Source organism: Cryptomeria japonica, chromosome 3 (genome assembly GCF_030272615.1).
Source record: "Cryptomeria japonica chromosome 3, Sugi_1.0, whole genome shotgun sequence".
In the NCBI taxonomy this organism is placed as follows: Eukaryota; Viridiplantae; Streptophyta; class Pinopsida; order Cupressales; family Cupressaceae; genus Cryptomeria; species Cryptomeria japonica.
The window spans coordinates 492857871-492870949 of NC_081407.1; positions in this window are offsets into that span (position 1 = coordinate 492857871).

Consider the following 13079-nt stretch of genomic DNA (forward strand, 5'->3'; position numbering starts at 1 on the left):
TATTTAAGAGAATTTCCTTTTCTAGTAGTAGGATAGAATGGTTACAATTTGAACTTAGTGCACATACAGTGCTGGCCCGTTTCAAGTTTACATACCTGGTCGATAAAGTAAATGAGCCTTTGCTACATGAAAGCTAGCTATTCAGTAAGGATTTCCAATCCCTAAACTGAGTTTTTATAACCTAGTTGCCATTCCAGTAATGAGGACCAACAAGGTCCTCTTGTTTCCTTGGTCTAAGAGAAACATTTATTTTAGGGTCACTTTGGGGACAAATAACTTATTACTTTTTACGAGCACTTCCCTTGCTTCTGCTAGAGTGACATGCATATCATCAAATTTTATCACTTTGAAGGTTTCAAAAATAACCTCCTCATGCCTAGATTCATCCACACCCATGAGGTTCATCTGTTTTCTTTCATCAATCTCCTTCATTTTTATTTTCACACAAAAATCTTTGAACTCTGGAGTATGGATGAATTCACCATCCTTTATAAACCTCATTGACATGGCCCTCCTCCCATCAAGATGATTTACTAGCTCTTCCCCTTCTTCCATCTAAGATTTATAGTCGTGTGTCTCCTCTTCATATCTAGGTAGAGCCATCTGCAATTGTTCCACTCCTTCATCCCCCTTCAGAGCCCTTAGTGCACTGATGACCTCATCAGTGTATCCTTCTCCTTTCAATTATTCATAGGGTACAAGGGGATCTAGATTATCTACTTTTTTTTTTTTGGCTGGGGACAAGTATGAGAAGTCTCATGTACAAATTCATCATTAGATACATCATAGATAATAACCCCTTAGGGTTTCTTTGGAACTGTGGCCTTTTTTGGTGGAGATTGATGACCTGCTGATTTCCCATAAATTATTTCAAATTTGTCAAACCCAAATATATTCTTTTCAATTCATCATCTTCTTCATAAAAAATCTAATGAAGGTAAGGTCCTTTTTCTTCTTTTCTTCTTCCAACTTCATCAGAACATGCAATTATTTTCTTCTATGTGTTGGTTCCCCAGAATGGGGTTTACACTACAACAAAGGTAAAAACCAAGTCGAGCCCTCCAATCATGCATGGAGAAGCCAACTCCAACTATTTATAATACTTAGGGACCTGGACCAACATATGACAAGGATTCTGCTAATCCTTCTATACTTTGCACTCTGCAAAATCTGGGAGGGTAATCTCTTAATGAACTCACAATCTCTGCACCATACTTGTGAGTGACATTAGAACAAAGAAAACGATATCATTCTTAGGAGGGATCAACAAAGAGGGAGAATTCTATAGAGTGGATGGATTTCAGTGATCCTCAACCTGCTTTGGAGCATGAGATGTTTTCGACAAGCAGCAACAGACACAAAAATAAAAAAATGTTCTGATATGCACAATTCACAGTGAGCTGTCGATGTGTTATTGGAGACAACTACAAGCCATGACCAGTGTCTTATCCATTGGGTGACTGAAACTGAAAAACGTAGGATAAAAATATAACAAAACCTTTACTCTAATAGCTCAGGATCTAAGATAATACTCATTACAATATCTCTCATCTACATATTCCAACCCAAAATACTTATCTGAATCCATACATAAGCCCCATTAGTCTACAATTCTATTTAAGCATTTAATTAACCCCTTAAGTCAGAGCAAAAACATAAAATACATACACCATAACAATGCAATGAATGAGAAAACCCTTGATTTTACTCATTCAAAACATAACAGAGTTACACGCTGGAGAAATGGATTTGAAATATGTTTTCATTCATTTAACAACCTATTTTCTGTTACAAATCATCTTACATATAACTCCTTCAAGAACCTGCATAAAATATGACATGACCCATTTTATTTGCTCTTTAAATGACTTTTACAACCTACTGTTTCACCTAGACTCACTATACATGACCATGGATTTGGACCCAAGATTTGTGACCAAGTTTATCAACGTTATTTCATGGCCTTGAATTCCCTTTTATAGACTCAAGGGAGAAAACAAGTTTTAGGATAGAGGAGACACCTATCACAAGCCTACAAGACCGCTTGAGATTCTTCACAATCTTCAAAAAAATTGTCCATACCAGCACTTCATGATGAGGTACAACCAAAATTCCTAACTACATTTTGGTAGGAAAAAAACCTTTTGAGCCATGCCACTATCACCCTTGATGCCTCCAGATGGACCGTGAGATGTGTCATTTTCCTCTATAGATAATTTCCCTTCAAGAAGAGGGTTTAGATCCCAACAAGAAGTAAAGTCGCCCCTCAAATAGAAGAGGATCTCAAGCCTACATGCCTAGGATTAGAGAAAGTGGGAAAAGGGACTCGCAAAGGAACATAAGGTGAAGGGAAGGCATTGCAGCTTCCATGTCATTGCAAAGATGAATGGTTGCTGCCTCCTCCCCAACCTTGTGTTGCTCCTGTTCCTCGATGAGGCCCTTCTTAGAACCATCTGCCAAATAGTGGCAGAGGAGAGGTAGATGATGTGTCATGCAGGGCTTGTTTCAATGAAAAATGGATTTCAAGCCTCCACTGACTATCCTCCCAACTTTCAAGGCTCCATTGACTATAAACATACTCACTCAAGAAGGATTTCCATCTGGTATCACAGAGCTCACTGTAACTCCTTGTACGATATGGCTCAAAAATCATTCTCATCCTCTTGAAACCTTCCTAGAAGATAATAAGATTTATGTTCTTTCTACCAATTGAGAACACCACTTAGCTATATTTATAATCAAAACTATCTCACTTGGCGATGCTCATGCATGAAAAATCATCACTTCTTTGCTTTCTACTCATCCTGCCAGCAAATGGACTTAAGAAATCATATCCTTAAGATCTAGGACACCATCAGATTCAAATTGTCAATCTGTTGCCTTCTGACAAAGCTCATCCTATGTGAATGATTTTATTCAGATCAAATTATTTTTCTTGACTGCACAACTTTTGTTTCAGAATCTCTTTTATGGATATGGAGTCCTTATCCTTTTGAAGTTTTCTTGAAGACAGTTTCTTGATTCTTACCTTTTTGTGAGAATCTCTGACAATACACAACCTATGATCTTGTTGAAAGGTCCTTGATCACTTCATTTCCAACTTAGAAAATATCCTTATCCCCTTATGCTTCAGGAAATCTCAATCTCTCATTATTGAGGCAATGAAAATTGCTAAGAAAGCTCCCTGAAAACTTGCTAGCATTGCTTGCCAATTCACTTCAACCCGTAAAATAATCTTTAGAACTAGTTTCTTGAAAATTAGTCGACATCCACGTGTCTCGACTTATCTTTATTCATGTTATGTAGACAAGATTATTTCCTCCTACCCTTATTTTCCCGTGCGAGTGACAACAAATAGTCTTTGTCACTTCTACTTTGAAATACATTCTTCGTCCATTGTAGATTTTGTCCAGCATGGCACATCGTGTAATCACCATGAGTCAATATGATATTTACCTTCTACTATGGCAAATGGGTCCACAAAAGGTCTGACCAAGCATCATCCAATCATCTTCCATCTCAATTCTATTAGCATCCCCACTATCTAACCTTCTTGGTCTGCCTGGGACATGTGGCACCATCTCATGATGCTACGGTCCTTAACTTCCCTACATATTCCTTCGCGGGACTGCGAAGGCCGTCAGATCCATTCGCTCTTTACAAACCAGCTACAACAACGGCTTAACATTGATCGCTATTCTTCGTGCATCTTCCTGCTTGGGTTAAAACATTGTCGTCCACTTGATGCACATGCAGAATTATAGAACCTTTAGTTGTTCAATAATTAATCATAGAACCTTTAGTTGTTCAATAATTAATCATAGAGACATTAGTTGAAATATTTAGGTCGGACTTAGGGAAAATAATATCCTTTAAAATATTAAAGGGGGGCCCGACCATAGTGAAAATACACAGACATAGGGAAATTTCAAAAAGCCGCCATAAGAAATAACACCTAGGAAAAAAGACCAAGTCCCCTCGACGATGAAAAAGACCCTCATCTTTAAGTGAAAAAGGTAATTAAGAAACATAATAGGCTTTGGGTTTTTTAACAAAAGACTTACCCAGAAACAATAAACCTAAAACCCTAAATCTTGAGGGTAAAATAGAGAGCGTCATTAATTTAAAATGATTAAAATTTTGATAGGGACATTAAATTTCCTGCAGAATTATTTTCAGGACTATCACTCTGCACAATGTCTTGATAAGATATACAATTCCCAATCAAATCTTCTTGTATTAGTACCTCATGTGAAACTGTTTTAACAAAGGAACCAACATAATATTTAGGATCACATACTCTCTCCTTGCTAGATTTCAAAGAATAATTGGTCTTGAAATAACCTGATGAGGGCACAACCCGAAGAACAAAAGCACACAACAAAGAGACACTAAAAATCTATAATTTATTACTATCAGAAACCATTTTTAATACATACAATTAAAAATAATAGGAATACATCCCTAGAGGCTGCAATTAAACAAGTAATAAAGTTTTTCTGGAAAACCCTTACAATGCAAAATTCACAACCCAGAAACTAACTCCCAAAAAATCACATACAACAACTCCAAAAACTCACATCCAAAAAACTACTACAAGTTTCCTTGAATGAGTCCTAAATAGCCTTTTCCAACTTGGAGCCAAAATTACAATTTAGAAATTTCCATTTGGCGGACAAATGCCAAAACATGAAATTGGAACTATGAAAATACAACCAGATTCGAAAAATCGAAACCTTCCAAAAATTGTCCAACTTCCGGCAGCCATAACTTTTGATTTGGGAATCGGATTGATGAACCGTTTGAAGCGTAATAAATCTCTTTGAGTTTAGAATATGCTAAGAATCTTCTCTACCAATTCTTGCCATTTTCAGGCCCATTTAACACCATTTAATGCCTCAAATCTGGCTTGGAAGAATTTATTTTTATTTTTTGAGAAACTAGAAGTTTAACAACTTTCAAACCATTATTGCTTTGAACTGATTCTTTCACCAATGTGCTTATTTTTCCTTAATCTTATTGAAAATTTTGGGCTCCAACTGCCTTCAAATAAAAAACCTGCTATTTTGGGTAGTCGACAAGAAAAAACAACTTGACAATTCTGAGAGTTGGAATCTCTTATTCGTCCAAATGGGTATCCAGAACTGCAAAAATATTTAAAAAAAACTAAAAAAACTAAAATATTTTTGGGTTATGTAGGATTGCCCTTACACCACCGGATGCTGTTATTGACATAATTGTTGTAAGAAAATTTTGCCTGTGGTAAGATCAGATCCCATCCCTTGGGTTTGTCTCCTACCAAGCATCTTAGTAGGTTACCTAGACTCCTTAGTCCACCCATCAGTTTGTGGATGGTGTGTAGAACTGAACTTCAACTCTCTCTTCAACTTCTTCCACAAGGTCCTCCAAAAGTATCCAACAAACTTGGTATCACGATCTGAAACAATACTTTTTGGTAAACCATGCAGTCTTACCACCTCCTTGAAGAACAAATCAGAAATGTGGACAACATCATGGGTCTTCTGGCATGGGATGAAATATATCATCTTTGAAAACCTATCAAGTACCATAAAAACTAAACCATTCCCTCTTTTTGTCCTTGGTAAACCAAGAACAAAATGTATACTTATATCTTCTGATGGCCTCTCAGGTACATGTAATGGTTGATATAGTCCTATATTCTGGCTTACTTCTTCAGCCATCTGGCATACTCTACAACTCTGCACAATATATTTACATCTTTTGATAACTGAGGCCAATAATAATATTCACTAATGATGGCAATGGTCTTCTCTCAACCAAAATGTTCTGCCATTCCTCCACTGTGCTTCTCCTTGATCAAGTTCTCTCTTATGAGACTCCAGGGAATACACAATTGGCTTCCCTTGAACAACATGCTATCCTGGATTATAAAATCCAACCATCTGGTCCTGCCTACAACAACAGGCTCCTTACAAGCTTTCCAAGCTTCTGCAAAATTAGGGTCCTTCGGATACAAGGTCTTGAGTTCATTGAACCCAAACACTCCAAACTGCATCTTTGCCAACAAATTTTGCCTCCTAATAAAGGCATCTGCAATTCCATTAGACCTTCCACTTGGTAAACCTTTAGGTACATTTTCAGACACAATGTCCTGAAACTCATTCAACAAGTCACCTAAAACTTCTACAGGCACCTCTTTATACGTACATTCATGTTTTGGGGCTTCCCAAAATTCTTTTCCCCCAACAAAACACATTCTAGAATTACTACATACTTTTTCTTTCACCTCCTTTAGAGGCTTCAAATTATGACGAACACCATCCTTCGTTAGGGTGTAGGTATTTGCATGACCATCCTGTACAACACTCCTATCAAACTGCCATGGCCTCCCTAATAAAAAATGACATGCATCCATGGGTATGATTTCACATAGTACCTCATCATTGTAACTTCCAATCTTGAATTTCACCAAACACTGCTCATTGACCAGAACTTTGTGGTCATTCTGCAACCAGGATATCCGATATGGACATGGATGTCTCCCTCTTCAGCTTCAACTTTCTGACTATCTCTTCAAACACCAGATTATCAGTGCTCCCACTGTCAATAATCACATTAAAACATTTATCCTCGCATTTTCATCTGGTGCGAAACAAAATCTTCCTCTGATTTGGTTCCTTCTCATCCATCAGGGTTCTTCTGATAACTAGGGTTTCTCCCCTTTCAACATCATCATAATGTTCTAACTGGGCTTCTTCATCTGCATGACCTTCATTTCTTCTGCCTGTCCTTCCTTCACATTGTGGATATTTTAAGGCTCTATGCCCTTCTTCTCCACATTGGAAACAAGTTCCTCTGAAACCAACTCTCCTAGATCCTTGTCCACGCCTTCCTCTTCCCCTTCCTCTTTGTTCGCCATTTGTTTGATCATGGAGATGATAAAAATTATCTCCCTTTTGATTTCGACTGGTACCCACATCTTCATTTCTCTCCAAATCTTCATTTTGATCCACAAAGGTTCTTCCATCACCTCTGCCACTTTGGGCATTCCCTTTTTCTTTGCCTTCAAACCTTTTATTCAGGTTCTCTTCAACCTTCAAAGCAAACTGATATGCTTCTTCAATACTAGCCATCTTGTCCAAACTCATCTCTTTCCGAATACTCGATCGCAACCCATTCAGAGAATGGGCAACCTTTTCCTTGTTGGCCTCTGCATGGCCTGTTCTGATAATTATCTTGTATAATTCCTCCGTATACTCCTTCACAGATTTACTTCCTTATTTTGACCCTTGTAATTTCTTTAGTAGATCCAATTCATAGTCCATAGGAATGAACTGTTTCTTTAGTTTGTCAACCATTCGATCCCATCTGGTGATCTTTCCCTTTTCTCTCTGATTACTATCTAGTTGGACCTCTTTCCACTAGATATTTGCATGACCTTTCAACTTTGTCTTTGCAAACTTGACATGATTTGGGTCTTCTATATCCTCATACTCAAAATATTCCTCCAGTCGATCAACTCTTCTGGGTTCAAATTTCTAGAATAATTAGAGACTTCAATTTTGGGTCTCTTCCCAATCTGGGAAATGGCCCTCAACAATATAGCCTAATTTTGATCTATTGCTTCTTCTGATTCACTTGAGGATGAATATTCAACCTCTCCTTCATCATCACCTTCTCCTCTCCTCAAATTAAACACTCTTCTCAACTCTTCTTGTAGTGCATCAATTTGTCTCTAGAGGGCTCTCAAACCATCATTTGCCAAAGCATTCCTACCACCAACATTTCTAGCACTAGTATTTCTGCCACCATGCATCACTCTTGGAGGTATCTTTAAGACAAGTGCACAATCACAAGTCCTTGTGCAAACTGCCTCATGTGCAGCGATTTGTTCACACACTCAGGAACAACTTGCTTTGATACCACTTGATGAGGACACAACCTAAAGAACATAAAAACACAACAAAGAGACACTGCAAATATATATTTTATTATTATCAGAAACTATTTTCAATACATTTAATTACAAATAAGAGGAATAAATCCTCACAAACTGCAATTCCACAACTGAGTTTTCTGGAAAACTTTTACAATGCAAATTCTCAACTCCCAAAACTCACATCCCCAAAACTAAACTCACAACTTTCCTCAATGAGTCCTAAATAGCCTTTTCCAACTTGGAGCGAAAATTACAATTTAGAAACTACCACTTGGCGGACAAATACCAAAACAAGAAACTGGAAATACGAAAATACAGCCAGAATTGAAAATTGAAACTTTCTAGAAAAATTGTCCAATTTTCGGCAGCCATAACTTTTGATCTCAGAATCAGATTGATGAACCGTTTGAAGTGTCAGAAAGATCTCTAAGAGAATAATATGCTAAGAATTGACTTTGTGGATTCTCGCCATTTTTGGGCCCATTTGAAACTGTTTAATGCCTCAAATCTGTCTCGAAAGATTTTTTTACAATTTTTTTGGGAAACTGAAACTTTAATAACTTTCAAACCATTAATGATTTTGACCTGATTATTTCACTAATGTGCTTATTTTTCCTTCCTTAATCTCTTATTTAGAGGATCCAATTAATACTGAGAGGGGGGGGTGAATCAGTATTAACAAGAAACTAAAATCTTAAACCAAACTTATCAATACTTCACCAAAACAGACTATAACCAGTATCGATAGCCACTAAAATCAATCTACTAATCATATTTACCAAACTACTCATTTAAGTGTTGCATATCATGCATGAATTAGAAATATATCAACTTAACACAAACACAAATCAATTACCATACGAACACCAGGATTTTCACACGGAAACCCAAATGTGAAAAACCAAGGTGGGAATTGGTACCCACAAAATAATGCACTCTTTTGGAATGCGCCCTATTAGGAGCCTAGCCTGGTTAGAAGCTTACAATGATGCTCGATTAGGAACATGCCCTTTTAGGAGTCACCCGGTCAAGGGATTTACAATATGAGCCTTGTTAGGAGATTTTCCCTATTAGAAGTAACCTTGCAGGAGGATTTAAACTCAAGTTGTTGAGCTACCCGATTAAGAGATTTACATGAACAAGGCATGTTAGGACCTGCCCATTTAAGGGATTTTGAACCTACTGCAACTATTAGGGAACAACAGATGAATGATTTGGAAATAATAGTTCCTGCTTTCTTGTTTAGATCCACTTTAGCTCCAATCTGCTTCACTCTTGTAGACACACACATCTGGTTTTACTACACACTCTTTTCTTAGATTTTCAACACAATAAACTTCATCAAAACTGACTTAAATACACTTTACATCTTTGTCAGTTACAAAACCCTAGATACATCAAGATTCAAATGGATTTACATCACATATCATCACAAATCATTACAAATCATCATACAGATCATTACAATAAATTTCAAGACAATTACAATTGTTGATATATCATAACACATCATCACACATTGATCTCATAAGCAGTCACACCCTTAAAACATTCTTCTAAGCACTTCACTGCTTCCAAAGAAATTCCATCCTTAATCGCACCAAAAAAGTATTTTAATTTCTCACACTGGTTGTGACACGTCACCATCAAGTTATGGGTATAATGAAATTTACCGCCAAACCATAAAGCATCACTGGTTAAGAAATATTGTTACCGGTTCTAAAACCCTACTAAAACCCTACTGAAAATACAATAGTAAATCACAAACAAGACTTCCGGTTATCAAAACATGATGTGGTTCTGGTCATAGACTTATTACAATGATATAAACACATGTTTCAAATCGCAACACCTAATTCCTCATCAATATTCAGAACCAATTGCTTAAGTATAACACTATTTCATGTTTACCGGTTAAAGTCCTATTTGCCAGCTTGTCTGTCAGCTACACAATTCATCTCACCAACTTAATCCATTACTGGTTAGGTTACACCACTAAACCTTTATGACAAAGTAATCAAGAATAAAACAATTTCCATAGTTGCCATCAATGACAACACAACTAACTGATCACCAAGTCACCAACCAATATCTCAATCTATACCGGCCATACATGACCATGCCATCATTCTCCCTATCTTATCAACTATATCATCACCAACAATCCTTATACTGGTATGTCAACATCATTATCAACTATGCCAATCATGCTAACATTCTCCCCCTTTGGCATTAATGGCAACACTAAAAGAATCATCATCAAACTCATCATGCTTTACTTTCTCTTCTCCTCCTTTATATGATCTTCTGCTGGTTATATTACTTTCCCCCATGTCTGCTACATTTCTTTTCCTGATCATATTACTTATCTCCCTTTGATAGAAATGCCAAAGGTGCAAATGAATCTTATAACATCATCACTGCTACTACAGTCTCCAGCATCTATGCTAACTTCATCTTCGCTACTCCCTTTGAGGAGCATCCCACATCTCATCAATCCATAGGAAAAAATATTCAATAAGTCCACTAGATTGATGCATCACTTGCATCTTAGTTGATCTTATGTAGGGTCTAATCCCTAATTTACCTCTGAGATATTCAAAGGTTGCCTTAGGAAAAGGTTTAGTGAATATATCTGCTAACTGTTCTTTGCTAGACACATGTTGCATTCTCACTTGCTTCTCCTGTACTCTCTCCCTCATAAAGTGATATTTCAACTCAATATGTTTAGTCCTTGCATGTAACACTAGACTTTTAGAAATATTTATAGCACTAGTGTTGTCACAATAAATAATCACCGGTTCAGTCAAATTCTGCTTAAAGCCTTCTAAAACATGTCTCATCCAAATAGCCTGTGTACAATTCATAGATGCAGCCATATATTCTGATTCTACAGTTGACTATGATACACAAGTTTTCTTTTTACTGGTCCAAGATACCAGTCTACCTCCAAGAAGAAAAGCTCCACCGATTGTGCTTTTCTGGTCATCAACATTTCCAGCCCAGTCTGCATCTGTGAAAAATTTCAAAGAAAAGTTACCTCTGTAAGGATACCATAAACCATAATCAACTGTTCCTTTCAGATACCTGAATATCCCTTTTACTGCTACCAAGTGTGTCTCTTTGGGACTCTTTTGAAATCTAGCAACTAAACCAACAACATGTGCAATATCCAGTCTACTGTGAACAATATAATGCAATTTTCCAATCATAGACCTGTATTCTTTCTCATCTACAGAGGGTGAATCACCCTCTTTTGATAATTTGCAACCTATCACCATTTGAGTACCAACCAATTTGTAGTCTTCCATCCCAAAAGTCTTCAAAACTTCTTTCAAATACTTAGTTTGATAGATAAAAATTCCGCCTTCTAGCTGCTGGACCTATAACCCAATGAAAAGATTTATCTCACAGATCAGAGACATCTCAAACTCTTTCTTCATTTCATCAGCAAAAGCCACACACAAATCATCATTATGTCATCAACAAAAAACTTCTGCAATTAACATTTTGTCTCCTTCAGTCTTTAAATAGATATTACTTTCTTCATTGGTTCATTGGAATCCTATCTTAATCAGATGCACATGCAGTCTCTCATACCATGTTATTGGTGCTTGTTTCAATCCACATAATGCCTTGTGTAACCTGCATACCATATCTTTATCCTCTGTCAAAGCAAAACCATCTGGTTTTTCTATATACACTTCTTCTTCAAGAATACCATTCAGGAAAGTTGATTTAATGTCCATTTGATAGACCTTAAAACCTTTAAAAGATGCAAAGGCAAGTAACATTCTAACACCTTCAAGTCTTGCCACTGGTGCAAAGGTTTCACCATAGTCTTCACCTTCTTGTTGTGCATATCCTTTGCATACAAGGCTTGCCTTATTTCTCACAACCTCACCATCTTCATTTAAGTTGTTTCTAAAGACCCACTTTGTACCAATCACATTTTTGTCTTCCTATCTAGGAAAAAGAGACCTTGTATTGTTTTTCTCAATCTGATCCAGTTCTTCATTCATTGAAATAATCCAATCATCATCTTTTAATGTTTCTCTAACTGTCTTTGGTTCAACAATTGAAATCATACAGAAATTTTCTCTAATTTCTCTTCTAGTTAACACACTAGCATTCTTATCACCTATAATCCGGTCTTCTGAATGATTTAGCCTTACATATCTTGGGATTACTGGTTCCAGTGCAGTGAATTATTCATGTTCATCATCTTCATCATCATCTATCGATTGAGCACCTATTTTTGCATTGTTCTATTCATCATTTTTCTACACTTTTGCTTCAATAAACACTAGTTTTTCTTCATCATCTGCAGGCTCAGATCTGCTAATCGCATAAGGTATGTCAGAGAATTCATCAACCTTAACATTCATTCTCTAAACTATATTCTTTGTCCTTTTATTGTAACACTTAAAAGCTTTTCTCTTGGTGAAATAGCCAAGAAATGTTCCTTCATCACTCTTTGCATCAAATTTACCAGTAAAATCATCTCTTTTAATAAAACATCTGCTCCCAAAAACTTTTAAATAACTGACATTAGGATTTTTTCGATACCAAAGCTCATAAGGTGTTTTATCATTACCTTTCTTCACATGAACCCAGTTCAAAGTGTAAACAGTAGTGCTAAATGCTTCTCTCCAAAACATCTTCGGTACATCTGCTTGTATCAGCATGATCCTAACTGCTTCCACAATTGTCCCGTTTCTTCTCTCAACAATTCCATTTTTTTGTGGAGACCTAGGTGCAGACATTTGCCTCTTTATTCCTTGCTCATCACAATACTTTATAAACTCATCAGAAGTGAATTCACCACCTCGGTCAGATCTCAGACATTTCAGACTCTTCTCGGTTTCCTTTTCTGCTAAGGCTTTAAAGGCCTTACATTTACGGAAAGCTTCCATCTTTTCTTTTAGAAAAGTCACCCACGTCATCCTTGAAAAATCATCAGTAAAAATCATAAAATACTTATCACCATAAAAGCTCCTAGTCCTCATAGGACCACATAAGTTAGTATGCACTAAATCAAGAATATTCTCAGAAGAAAAGAATTTACTCTTAAAAGATGTAGAAATCATCTTACCCATCTTACATTCTTTACATAACACAATGTCTGGTTTCACAATCTATGACATACCTCTCACCA